The sequence below is a fragment of the Pantherophis guttatus genome, chromosome 5, assembly GCF_059756535.1.
Source record: "Pantherophis guttatus breed Tessera chromosome 5, ASM5975653v1, whole genome shotgun sequence".
In the NCBI taxonomy this organism is placed as follows: Eukaryota; Metazoa; Chordata; class Lepidosauria; order Squamata; family Colubridae; genus Pantherophis; species Pantherophis guttatus.
Window position 1 is genome coordinate 100851057 of NC_142067.1, and position 14498 is coordinate 100865554.

Here is a 14498-nt window from a genome sequence, read left to right on the forward strand (position 1 = left end):
ACAAACCAGAGACAATGATTGTTTTCACTTATGGTATACTAAAAGCCAATGTGGACTTTCTGTAAATGAAATACAGTATATCGTTAACAGAGGGTTTAGAAATTTAATTTACTGTTAGTTTTCATATATTAGAGAGATTTCAGGTTAAGTGGGTTGGGTAAATAGTGTTGTACAAATTTACAAATTCTGTGCCCGCTTGGCAAGGGAGAAGGAGCTTTTATCTTTGAAATATATTTATCGGTATTCAACTGGGGGCGGGGTGCAACTTATGCATATGCCTATTTTGTTTTGTTTATGCACTTTTTTTGTGTAGTCTTGTGTAGCTATGTTTTTTTTTTTTTTGTTTTTTGGAGTTTGTATTTTAATGTTTTGAATAAAATAAAAAATATTTTAAAAATGTAAATGAAGTGGAAATATGACAAAGGGTATTTGGTGGAATAATAAAGTGAAAGAGACTAATGAGATGTATGTAGGAGAACCATTCCTGCTTACAATGAAGAGAAAAGACAGAAAGATATAGAAAAAAAACTATAGTTTCAAAGAATGTAATAAAAGACAGCAAAATGACTAAATAAAAATGCAAAATGATTTCAATAAAAATAAAAATTATTCTGGAAGTTGATGAAATGGGCTAAACAAGGAACTTCAGCAGAATATAGGTAGTCCTTGACTTACAACAGTTCATTTAATGATGGTTGAAGTTAAAAATAGCACCAAAAAAAGTAAATTATTATTGTTTTTTCACACTTATGACCGTTGCAGCATCCCATGGTCATGTGATCAAAATTCAGAAGCTTGGCAACTGACTCATATTTATGTCAGTTGCAATGTTTGGGGTTGTGCATCACCTTTTGTGACCTTCTGACAAGCAATGGTAATATATCAAACAATGAAGCTAAATTGTTATATTGGTGTCTTTTAAAGCTAAAGCTCCACTTTTAATATCAGATCTGAAAGCTGAAAGTCATCGATTTTTGCAACTCCAATTATTTCTCCATAGTTAATGCTGTCTCCATACAACCAAAATAATGTATATATACAGTACTTGGATATGGGTCTAGGACAGCTTGCTATAGATGAATTGCTGTGGTGGGGTTACCGTGGCTGGCTTGCCGCCACTGGCTCCCTCCAGCCTGCTTGCCTCCACTGGCTTGCCCCGGCCAACTGGACACAGGGACAACTGGTCACCACAAGACAATTCAAGGATGAAGCAGAGAGGGGAAGAGGCACTTCCCCCCCCTCACCAGAAGAAACATCAGCCCCGGACGATGGGATGCAGGAACAGGGACAAATCGTGGGGAGAGGGATCGCCTCAGTTTTTAAGGTCTCTGTTTTGTTGATTTTTGCTATTCAGGTTGCAGTAGGATCTCAGCAATACTCTTATTGCTTGCTCATCTGGCATTTAAATTGTTCCAGTGATCAATCTGGAGCAGGTCCATGATTAGGAGATTTCCCTAGGCCCCATTTGATAGGCAGAAGGAAGTCTGGTTTAGCTGGGGTGGCCTCTGAAGACAATTTGAAAAGCAAAAAAACAATATAAAATGTAGCAGTCCATGGGCCAGCAGAATAAAATCAATCTTTATTTATAATGCTTATGTTTCAAATTCTGCATTTAGCTCCCAATATTTCTTATATAATATTTCTTATATCGGCCAAACAATGTCGACTGACGGCCCCCAGGGGGAGAGCCTTTTCTGTGGGGGCACCTACCATCTGGAACGGGCTTCCCCCGGAGTTATGAAACATCCAAGACTTACGCATATTCCGCCGTGCCCTGAAAACATTTCTATTCCAACAAGCTGGTCTGGCCTAACTCTCCCTTTTTAATTGGCTTTTAAACTGGCTTTTAAATTGGGTTTTAAACCTCTTTAGATAAATTTGGATGTTTTTAATCTTTGAGCCTAAATTACTTAATCTGTTTCTTAATAGTTTTTAACTTCTATATGTATTTGTATTTATTATGGCTGTTCACCGCCCTGAGTCCTTCGGGAGTAGGGCAGTATACAAATATGAATAAATAAATAAATAAATAAATAAATAAATAAATAAATAAATAAATAAATAAATAAATAAATAAATATAAGGGGTGTGGTGGCTCAGCACCCCTTATATAGAGGGGGTGAAGATGCTGAGCCTGTCACTGGGACAGCCTGGGTTTGAGACCCAAGGGCCATGTGATGGGGAACTCCCATTACTTGCCACAGCTCCTGCCAACCTAGCAGTTCGAAAGCATGCAAATGCAAGTAGATAAATAGGTATCACTTCGGTAGGAAACTAACAGCATTCCGTGCTCCTTGGCATATAGTCATGCCAGCCACATGACCATGGAAGCATCTTCAGACAATGCTGGCTCCCTTGGCTATGGAACAGATGAGCACCGCCCTCTAGAGTCAGACCTGACTGGACAGGGGAAGCTTTTACCTTTATCTTAATTCTGATATAATTCAAATTGATGGTATGGATCAACAGTGCTAGGGTTTGGCAACTAGCCAACTGGAGTGCATCTACTTCAAATGGATTCTATCCATCCAATGCATTCATCCTGGGTGGCCATGTTGTGGTTCCCTCTCCATGACAGATTTGGAGAGGTTGAAAAATGAACGTTATAGTGAAGCCCCATCCAGACAATACCTCATTCTTGAGCTTCAGAAAGGCTTTGAAAACAGTTATACAGAAAGGCATTTGGATGTTAATATCTGCTAGTGGCCTATTTATATTATTTTAGTATTGAATACAACAACCAACTTATTTAATGGCAAATGGCTACCAGCCCTTTTCACACAGTATGTACGGTATGATAGAGAAAAACCAAGTAGTCATATATTTTCATTAATTCAAATGATCAAATAAGATTGTGAAATAAAACTTATAGAACTACCTAGAAAATAGGTAAAATGGTCTAAAGTTAAACTGCATTCCCTTTCTTCTTACATTTTAAGTGCTCATCAAGATGAAGCACAATAATGTTTAGGCTTTCTGTAATGTTATATTTTTCATTTTGTTCTGTTTTCATTTTCAGAACAAGTGAAAGCTTCCCCCCCCCCTCAAAAAAAAAGAACACATTCACAACTTGTAGTCTAATCCATTTGACATGGACATTGTAGGAAAATAAAAGGGGGAGCAATTATGTATGCTACTTTGAACTGGACAAAATAAGGATGGCTGTAAATCAAATAAATGAATAAGTACGTTCATAAATTTATCCCAGACTGTAAGCCAAATGTAGAAATATAATTTATATTGAAGAAATAGGCACATCTTTCAGTGGCTTCAATGCCAGGATGATGTTTAGACCTGCTTAATAAATGTTTGATCTGCAGTTTTGTATTTATTTCAAAATCTATATAAATAAAAATGTAAATGTTCATTTGTTCAAAATCGTAAATCTCCGAAAGTTCTTCACCGATTGCTTTGAAATTTTGACGCAACGTTGCATTCGAATACACACGTGTTTTTATATACCTATATTATATAGATGTCACACCTGTGACAGGTAAAAACATGCTTTTTTGAAAAACAGCGCCATCTGTTGGACATAAAAGCAACACATGCTATACTATCTTTTTGGACTTTAACGTCGCAGCACCACAATGGCAGGCGCGAGCCGGGTCTTTTCCCCTCAGCGCTGCCGCTGCCAAACCCACAAGCAAAATGGCAGGAAATGTCAACCGCCGCCAAGCGTCCTCCCGACTAATGGAATATGTCGTGCCTTTGGCAGGGACCCCGATGCCGCCTGTGGTGCGGAGAGCTGCGAAGGTGAAGGCGGTTATACCGGCAAGCCGGGAAACCAGCTCTTACACCCATGGCAAACTGGGACGGAGGCAAAGAAGGTGTGACCTGAGCTACAGAGGGACATTATTGGCACTCTGTCAAAAAATATTGTATACCCACAAGTCTGGGCCACAGCAACGCGTGGCCAGGTACAGCTAGTAGATAATAAAATAATAAAAAGCTATGTGATCTTGCCTACTCTGCCAGTCTTTAGATGCATTTTGGATGCATCTTCTACCATGTTTCCACGAAAATAAGATCCTGTCTTACATTTTTTGAACCCCGAAATAAGCACTTGGCCTTATTTTCTGGGAGTTCTTATTATTTTGGGGCACGTAGAGGAAACCAGAGGAAATGGCAGGGAACGGTTGCGCATGTGTTTAAATATTTTCAGGAAGGGATTATTTTCGGGGGGGGCTTATTTTAGTGCATGCACTCAAAAGCCCGATTGGGCTTATTATCAAGGGATGTCTTATTTTTGGGGAAACAGGGTAAAATGTGTAGTCACATTATCTTTTGATGATAAAAACACAAATCTGCAAAAGTTTGGAAACTGGCTTTCATAGAAATTTATTATTCAATCAATTCTATTTCATTTCAGTTGGGATTTGTGAATAACCACAGCCAAGCTTTATGGTCTCTCAACATATTCATTTTTTCCCCTCACCATCATTCATCCAACTTCACCAGGTCCAGGAACCCAAGCAGGTTTGTGCACCATTGAACTTGTTAGCTGACAATTGACTAGGTCCTGTTCCATATTCCTATGAAATCTACTCCTGTAGATATCTGCTGGCCTTGCTTATGACCCTTGCTTCTGCTATTGATTTATGAATTGTGTTTCAATCACAAAGATCCAAGCCAGATTCAGAATCCAGCCACAGAGGTAAAAGCCTCATGCAGTTATGTGGAATATTAATCCCACAAACCTCTCTTTTTACTACTCCCCGCCATGTATGTCAGTGTGTGTGTGTGTGTGTGCGTGTGTGTGTGTACAGACCGCACACATCCCGCCTCTCTCCCTCCACCCTTGCCTTGAGTTCTTCATCTCAAATAATTATGCTGCACATGAATCATTTTTTAATGTTTGGTTTAATACACACAGATTCTTTAAACAATAAAAAAAATCAGCAAACATCATCACGATCTGGAAATCTCTTTTTTAACATAGAAAATGGTTTCCTTAATGGCACAGGGAGAGAACACGACAGCAAGCTTGACAACATAATTAGAAGATTGTTATGGGGAAAGGGGAAAGCATTCTTTATTCAGCTCTTACTACTTTCAATAAGATTATTCTCCCTGAATAGCTAATCAGCTTTTTGAGCTTCCCAAATCCATGTGCTTTAAGCTGCTCTCACAGTTCATCTTAGTTACTAAATGGCAAACAGTGACACCTCCAAAAGGGAAATTTAAAGTGTTAACCAAATGTGAGCAAACAGCATGATGGAGATAGCAGATAAAAGAGATTTTTGGCAGATTAGCAGCAATTTAAGAAGATCACACTGTTACACCTGGGTTGACAAGAGCTGACAGGGTTTGCTGATCTCTGCTCCTACTTCCAATTTGAATGTCATGTTTCAAATAAAAATGAGAGAAATACAAATAAATAAATAAATAGATAGATAGATAAATTTTTAAAAGGAAGATCCTTTCAATATAACATTGGCTTTATAGCAAGTGTTCACAGCAGCTGAAACAAAAAGGAGCTAAAGAAGGAGATGAAAGGATTTAAACAAAAATGTGTTTGCCATTATTTTCCTAATGCACTATGTTCTTATTTTGCACTGGATAGGCCCACTCCATTCACTCTCTTCTGCTTTTCACTTAGACAGAAAAAAGCATCACAATAGAAAGAGTAGAAACAGATGGGGAAAACCAAGAGTACATGGATTTTGCATTACTATTTGTGCAGCAATTCACTGGAAGAGAAGAGCAAGACTCTTCTACACCTTTTAGAAAGGGGTTCTGATTTTTATATTTGCTTTCATTTTGTATGTCACCAAGGACTGCTTGTTCATTCACCCCTAGTAAGCACAAAAACACCTTCGCTTTCTCTTAATTTAAATATCCCGAGCTGTACAAATGATACTTATGCTACAGCTAAATGAATATGATTGTCCATCCCTTCAACTGAACTTCTGACAGGTGCTAAAGATATAGAGAACTCTTTAGTTTTTGTGAAAGAAAAACTAATGGGCTCCTTTTTTAATCTTGGGAAATTTTGTAATATATTTTTGTAATATTCAGGACAAATAAAAGTTCATGTGCAACACTTATATTAAGAGAAAATCTATCAGTATGGAAGTAATTTTAAGTTTCAGCAAATCATGGTAATGTGGGAGACAAGGAAGAGATTTTCAGAACAGTCTGCTTTTTTATTAATTCAAAATTAAATTGCACAACACAACTCAATTTAAAAGTTAATAAGACATTGATACATCAAAGGAAGTAATTCATTCTTATGAGCATTATTCAAACACCAAATGCTTTTAAAGGTATAAAATTAATGAGATTAACAAACATTAGTAGGAAGTTTATGGAATACAATTATTATACTGACCAAATGTCCCTTATTGGTTACCCCCAAATTCAGTTGCTTCTGATAAGTGGACTTGAACTTCTGATTTAAAAGATAAAGATAGAAGAGACACTCTTTCTCCTTTCTCCTTCCCTCTTTCACTGTTGTTCTTGTATTAATGAAAAATATTTTATCAAATGTTTAAGTTACTAAACATTTCTTCATAGTGCAAAAATGTAGGCCGATTGAATAGCTTGTTCACCCAAACACCAGAGCAATGTGAAATCTTATGAAGCATGGTAAGGAGATGTCAGGAGATGTCAGGAAAGCACGTTTGGTATTGAAGAGCAGCAATAATTTCTATGGTGACTATTATAGAGAGAAACAAAGTGAACAAAGTTGGTTTTTCTAATGTTTTTTTCCATTCACATGCAATTTCATAGAACTTTGCATCAGTCCATGAGCTTCTGAAATTCTTAACTACATGACTAGGAATTCTGAGGTTTAGATGCCAGTCCTTCCTTCACTTACTGTTATCTGATACCGAGCCAAATCCTTCTGTGTCTTAGAAGGTATGGCAGCAAAAGATTTTGCTGGGATTTTTTCCCCCTTCCTTGTTCTTTTAGCATCTCAGTAAATCCAGCAGAGACATTACTGTTCCTCATGATGCGAGCATACAATACAAAATGTAGTCATGCAGTTTAAATGGGGAATTAATCAGCATTCAGAGCCATAGGAGATTGACAGGGAGCTGGCTCTGTCAGTCATCTGCAGCAGGACTCTAAGGCCTAATTTCCCTAAGTGAAAATGTGCTTTCAAAATTGCAATGCAATTTTCAAAAATGGGAGCTGAATATTTAAATACTCATTCTTTCAGCATGACTGTTTGCTGTCCAGCTGCTGCTTATCTCTATCTTTGTGTCTATTGGGACATGGGAATAAAGGGGGGGGGGGCGGCAGCATTCTGCATTGCAGTTGTCATATTAGTGACCCCCAAGGCAAAACACAAGTTGGTTGAGTTGCAAGTGTTCCAAATCTTGAGATGCTCTTTCAAGAATTTTCTAATCGGGGTTTTCAAAATTAATTTTAAAATTTCCTTTTGCTCTCTTTCTTATAAATAAGTGCATCTGATGGACAAAAAAATATGATGGAAGCTAATCTACCTTCCTTTTCAGATACCGATGAGCCCCCATTGGCAGTGATCTTGCACACTATGTCTTTAAGGTGAATATATCGTTTCAGAACTTCATACAATATGCCAATCCTCTATTTTTCCTGCCCATTATAGTGACAAGCATTTCAGCAGGACTAATAAAATAGTGGACAATGACTTTTTTTTAAAAAAAGAACCTGGATGGGGGGGGGGGCTGCATGAAGAATAATATAACAAGGCATTTGACACCCTGGCAACAAAGATGTACATAAAACATTTCATGATTGGGCACTGACTTCCTATTCTTGCTTGTCCAAGTTCACCCCTGGCAGCCTGACCATCCTAATTCCAGTAGTTTGCACTATACCATGTGGCATGACAGAGATATGTCTATTTTTCACAGCAGCTGGCATGTTACCAAGTATTCAAGCTATGTCTCAACTTTTCACCAACTTGAAAAAGCAATCAGGGTTTTCTCAAAATATTTCTCATGTATTTCTCATTTGCCTCTTTTTTCTCAGACTGAAAAGGACTTCGGAGACTACACTGGAAACACAATTAATCTGAATTGGGGAGGGATATCTTTCAACACTAATATTCGGTAAATCAGCAAAAAAACTAAAATTAAAACAAATAATTAAAACAATAATTCAGATTTTCTATTAAAACCCAGATCTAAGTGCAGCTACAGATTTAATAGGTTTGGTTCTCACAGACATGCTGTCTGGTTTAAATCAGAAAAGGGACAGGGCTTTATGCTTCAGATGCTAAATTTCAAATCAAACAATGGACTGATTTTTTAATTCAGTTGTTTCTACATAAGAACACTAGAACAGCATTCTTCTAGCATTCATATGCTGCTTTCTCTCTGTGAAATAAACTGTTCTATTTAAAAAAAAAAAAAAAAGAAAGCTTCAGTTGTGTAAAGCCCAGACCACTGGAGGTGTGGAATATAGAGTAATTAACTCAATGCAAAGCATTGTTTTTCCCCCTCCTAAAAGATTAATCTATCTATTTCAGGGACGCTGTCTCAGAAGTTATTCAACCATATCCAAAACAGTTAGGAAACACAGGCTCACCAGATACTTCAAATCTTCACAGCTAAAAATAGATTTCATGCCTTTCAGGAAGCTCTCTCATTCTATGATATACATAGAATGTATCTTTTCTTATCTTACGTGTATTTGTTTATAGTTTATTCCATGCAATAAACTTCACCAAGAGCAAATTAGAGACGTAGCAAAAACATTACCATGACAGGTCCTTAGCTAAACAAAGAATGTTTTCAGTAAAAGTAGAGTAACCGCTGGAGCTGCATTTTAATTTGTATTGTAATTTTTATTTCCATTTATGAAATGCACTACTGAAGCTTGTAATAAAAATATTTGAACGAACTCATGGCATTATATGACCTTGCACAATTATGTCAGTCAAACACCTGAAGAGTTATTATTAGATATTGCTCTTATTAGTATAATTATATTGCTGATTTAAACTCACTGGAAATGGAGGAAAATGTTTTTGGAAGAGAGGTATAGTACATATGTATAATTTGCTAATATATTTCTTTTATTATAGCATTATGAGATGCAAAGCAGAAATGTAGGAAAGGAGTTGTTGCTCAGTAATAGAATTCAGAAGAACCTAGATTTCAACACCCAAGATAGGGCTGGAAAAGCTTCTGCCTAAAATCCTGGAAGAATACTGTCAGAAAATCTATATTAGTCCTGAAGTGTATTGTGTTTAATAGTAGGTCTGGGTAAAGCTTTGAATGAGTGATTCAATTCAAAGGACGTTAGATTGACTCATCCCTTTGAATCAAATCTTTGTATTGAATCTTCAGATTGATTCAAGGCATCAAATTGAGCCAGTTACCTTTGAATTGCTTCAGAAATTCAAAGGTGATCTACAGAGTCAACTGACATTCTGATGTGTTCTGGTTTTGCAGTCTTAAACACTGCTATAAGAGCTGAGGTGGCACAGTGGTTAGAGTGCAGTACTGCAGCTACTTCAGCTGACTGCTAGTTCAGCAGATTAGCAGATCAAATCCCACCAGCTCAAGGTTGAGTCAGCCTTCCATCCTTCCGAGGTGGATAAAATGAGGGCCCAGATTGTTGGGGGCAATATGCTATTTAGTATACTGTCTTTGGTATAAGCCACCCAGAGTCCTCGGAGAGTGGATGGCATAGAAATATGATAAATAAATAAATAAATAAATAAATAAATAAATAAATAAATAAATAAATAAATAAATAAATAAATAAATAAATAAATAAATAATGAGCCAGCAGTATGTGGCAACAGCCAAAAAAAGCTAACACAATTCTTGGTTGCATAAACAGAGGCACAGAATCAAAATCCTTAGTAACACCACACCTGGAATACTGCATCCAGTTTTGATCACCATATTAGAAAAAAATGTTGAGACTTTGGAAAAAGTAGAAAGAAGAGCAACTATGATGATTAAAGGTCTGCAGACAAAAACATATGAAGAATGGTTTCAGGATTGGGTATGGCTAGTCTAGAGAAAAGAAGGATTAGGGGTGACATGATAGCAGTATTACAGTATTTGGGGGCTACCACAAAGATCAACTTATTTTCCAAAGCACTAGAAGTTCAAGACAAGAAACAATGGATGGAAACTAATCAAGGAGAGAAGCAACCTGGAATTAAGGAGAAACTTCCTAACAATGAGGACAATTAACCAGTGGAAGAGCTTGCCTTCAGACGTTGTAGGTGCTTCATCATTGGAGATTTTTAAGAGAAGACTGGGCAGCCACCTGTGTGAAATGGTATAGGGCAGGGGTGAAATCTATTTTTTTTTGCTACCAGTTCTGTAGGCGTGGCTTAATTAGTGGGCGGGGTTTGGTGGTAAGGTGACTGGGTGGGCGTGGCCAAGTCAATGTCACTTCTTTGCCCTTTTTTAACCTACAAAACACAACACAACAGAACTGGCTCACCCACAATGTAAAAGCAGCTGTGCTAGACCCAAAATGGCCCCTGCAACAAGCAGGAACCTCACACAGCGACAAAAAGCCCCAAAAAACAACTTTCACACTTTACACACACAAAATTCCACATATAGCTTTGTGAGATTTTGTGTGTTTGTGTAGTTAGAGTGAAACACTACAGAAACACACTAAATCTCAGAAAGCTGCACAAATATTATTTTATTTTATTTTTATTTTTATATAAAAGCAGCTAAATTTAAAAGCTCCTAAACTTTAAATGGCTAGGTCTAAAAAAAAGAACAACTAAAAAACCCCCAATTAACTATTTTTTTTAAAGCTCCCAAAGGGGAAAAAAACTTACCCAATAGAACAGGGGTCTCCAACCTTGGCAACTTTAAGACTTGTGGACTTCAACTCCCAGAATTCCTCAGCCAGCTTTGCTGGGAGTTGAAGTCAACAAGTCCTAAAGTTGCAGATAAAGCTGCTCACTGATGAGCTTGATTGCAGGCGGGGAGATTCTGTTGCTTGCTGATGCAATGGATTGCAGGTATTACAGCAAGCGCGTTGCGACCAGCAGCTAAGGTAAGCAAGCTGGAGGCTTGGGGGGGGGGAGAAAAAAAGAAACTTTTTTCTTTTAAATGGGTCTGACAATCTAAGCTGAGTTGCCTGATTAGCAGGCAACTCAGCTCGGATTGTCAGAGCTTGGCTCGTCAGAGCTTGGCTCATCAGAGCCATTTAAAAGGAAAAAAAAGGCTCTGATGATCATGCGGCTCAGCTGGGCATGGGGGGCAGGGGCAGGGATTTTTCTACTGGTTCTCCGAACTGCCCACCACCATCGCTACCTACTCACCCGAGCCGGTCCGAACCGGAGCATTTCACCCCTGGTATAGGCTCTCCTACATGAGCAGAGGGTTGGATTAGAAGACCTCCAAGGTCTCTTCCAGCTCTATTCTGATTGATTAATGTTTATTTTGTATATAAACAAAATTGAGAGATAGTAGAATAGGGTGGTGGACTCTCTGATAATGATATGAGGCAGTCACCAAAGAATTTATCATTTTTTTTCAGGAGGATCGTGCAAAATGATATAGTTTAGCTTTGATTTTTCCCGCTGGAGGTCATTTACCAGAGTGAAGAGGTATCTTAATTTGCCTGGATGAAGATATGTAGGTGGTCATTGCTGCTGAAGAAGTTTCCTTCAATCTTCTCTAGAAGTAGCTGAAATATTACCACAATGGGCAGGATATGGGCTAAAAGATGTACCTTGCTTGACAGACCTTCAACATGTGGTACTATAGATAGAAAAGCATCTTCAACAGAGTGCAAACAATTCCTTAGCATTTGACAGGCTCCCCTCACCTAGAAGACTCTCAGTGGGTGTTAAAAGTACTCCAATTGGGCCATCTTTGATGCCTTAGAGGTTTGCTGAACTGGAAGCACTTTGGCCAGTACTATGCAGAAATTTTTATTTGAAACCCTCTCAATAGTATGAATTTTGTGAGAAGAAACAAGAAAAGCTCCTGATGGCCCTTTGAGGTATGGCAGTCAGAAAATTGTTACAGGAATGTTACTTGATTGTTATAGGAATAATAACAGAATTTTGAAAGCCCGCCAGAGTTCCTTTCAGGTTATCTTGAGTTTCATTCTCACGCTTTCTCTTTTCCCAGGATTGAGTTGTCCCTCATTTTCATTAACCATTCCTTCATAACTTCTTTAACATTATCTATGCATTCCCATAGAGTTCCAAAATACAGTGAGGGTAAGTTACAGAGTCACTACATCCCATTCTTAATATCAAGGTACCATTTTCATCAAAACAAAATACTTTTTCAGAGCACTAGATATAGTCTTTGACTTACAACCAGTCATTAACATAAAGCACTTCTAGCTGTTGTAAAATATTGTGACACCCCACTCCTGGGGCCACATTCTGCAAAGTTTTATGACAGTTTCCAACACTGTATGCCAGTTTCTTGCAAAAAACCCACCCATTTGGAAGAATGGATTTGCACTTACAAGTGAAGCATGTGCTTAACAACCATGGTTATTTGCTGAAAAACTGCCACACGCACAAAAAATGTAAAACCAGGTTTGGTCATGTGGGTGCCTCAACTTACAATCATAATGACTTATGACCAGAAATCCAGTCATAAATTGAGGACCACCTGTATTCCACAAATGCTACCTTGGGGATGTCTGCCCTACAGTTTGTGGTTCAGTGTTCTGTTATAGTTTAGTTAGGCAGTTTATTTGGAGAGAGGGAGGAGGAAGGAAAACAAAATTTATTATGTTTTCTTTTGTCATCTGGATTATTTTGTGTGTAGTCTTTTATCACTAAAACTACATTCAATCCTTTTTATCCTTATACTACTCTCAATATTTATGTGACCCTGGCTAATTATTTAGCTAACTCTGTATAATTAGAATGCCAGTCTTTAATGGTTAAAGGCAACAGGCAAAAAACTAGGAGTCCATGAGTTCTAGTTCTATCTTGGGCACAAAGCCAGCTGGGTGACCTTGGCCCAATCACTTTTGCTCAACTCTAAGAATCAGGCAATGGCAAACCTTTTCTGAAAAATCTTGTCAAAAAAACTGCAGGGAGTTGTCAGGTAGTCTCCAAGAATCAGACACAATTGAACTAGAGGAAAGAAAAAGCATTCATTCCTTTTTATCCTTACATTGCTCTCAGTCTTTATCTGATCCTTTGTAATTATCATAGAAAAAGTGAAAAGAACAATCTGATGGTTATAAAAAAGCGGGGGAAGTTTAGAAACAGATCAGACCACACAAAAATAGTAGTAAGGTAATGTGTTACATAAAATTTGAATATAACCTCTAGTTCCGGGATTTGGGGATTTGGTCAACTGATTTATTCTTTCCTGCAAGGAGAAACCTGATAAAATGGTCTGTATTCATCTTCTAGACTTTTGGCAGTTATTTAGCTGTTTTGGCACTTCTTTCACACACCCTACTCCTTCTCCAAAATTTAAAATAAGAATGAAAAAAAATCCCATTTTGTTTTTTCTGGGGTTTTTTTGTTCCGATTTGTCTTACATTGATATGTCCTCTTTATCAAAGGAAAAAGCTAAGTTAATATGTATTTTATATATTTTCTTTATATCACAAGCTATTATACTATATAAAGTTATCACACACTTCTCAGACTTATAATTGTTTTAAAAGGGGCATATCATACATTGCCCACCCTCCCAAAGGCTAACCCTGCTAACATGTTATGACAAGAAGACTGGAAGACCAGAAAAAAAAACACATGAACAAAAATTGTAGGCTCATTAACATTTAATAAGAGTTTACTTATAAATAGATTGTATATATTTTTATTGTTATTTAAAGTAATGCCACTTTACACATTCATTCAACAAAACCTAAATTTGGCACTAACATTACTATCCCCAGTAGTCAATCTAGGCAAAGATGTGTGTCCCCAAAACAGTATCCCAAAAAAGGATCTTTCTGAGTTCCCAACTCCTTTTTTAAGTACTGGATGGCTTATGAATTATGATCCCATGTGGACTCTCGTATTAATAACTCGTACTCTGACCATCACTCAGTTAGACTATTGCAATGTGATCGGTGTGAATTTGGTAATGATTCAGAAGCTGCAGCTGGGACCACATTCAGTGATGTAGGACAATCTGTCAGGAGACAATAACAACATTAGAATCTACTGTATGTGCTGGTTACCAGAAGCTTTCCAGGCCCAGTTCCAAGAGCTGGTCATTAGCTTTGAAGCCCTACACAGAGCAGTACCACAGTATATCAGACAGTGTCTTCCCAGATCAGTTTAGTGCAGATATCTAGAGAGAGTCTATTTAGAGTTCTCCCTTCTTGAAAATTTCAAGATGAAGTTACAAGAAGAGAGTTTTGATAGGTCTCCTATGTAGTTCTCTCCCCCAGAAATACATATGGTCCCAACCTCCTTACATTACATCACCATGTGAAAGGAATACTATACCATTTCATAAAAAGTCAGCAAAAATATTATCACGTAAGTTTATATTTTAAGTGCTAGCCCTGCAGGTTGTTGCACATTACTTTTCTTGTCATTAACTGATTGTATAAAATGGTAGGAGTTTGCTTGC

The 14498-nt window shown here is 37.6% G+C and overlaps 1 protein-coding gene across 2 annotated transcripts in view; it reads right to left on the reverse strand.

The window, feature by feature from the left end:
* The window catches only part of SOX1 (SRY-box transcription factor 1), a 486872-nt gene that overhangs the window by 185854 nt on the left and 286520 nt on the right, over positions 1-14498 (reverse strand). Inside the window, exon 7 of one of the 2 annotated variants that reach the window (XR_015734550.1) lies at positions 13687-14051. The exons of the other annotated variant lie outside the window; for it this stretch is intronic. The gene's annotated coding sequence lies outside the window, so the exon portion shown is untranslated. Of the gene's footprint in view, positions 1-13686; positions 14052-14498 lie in introns of those variants that run through there. 2 annotated transcript variants of the gene reach the window in all.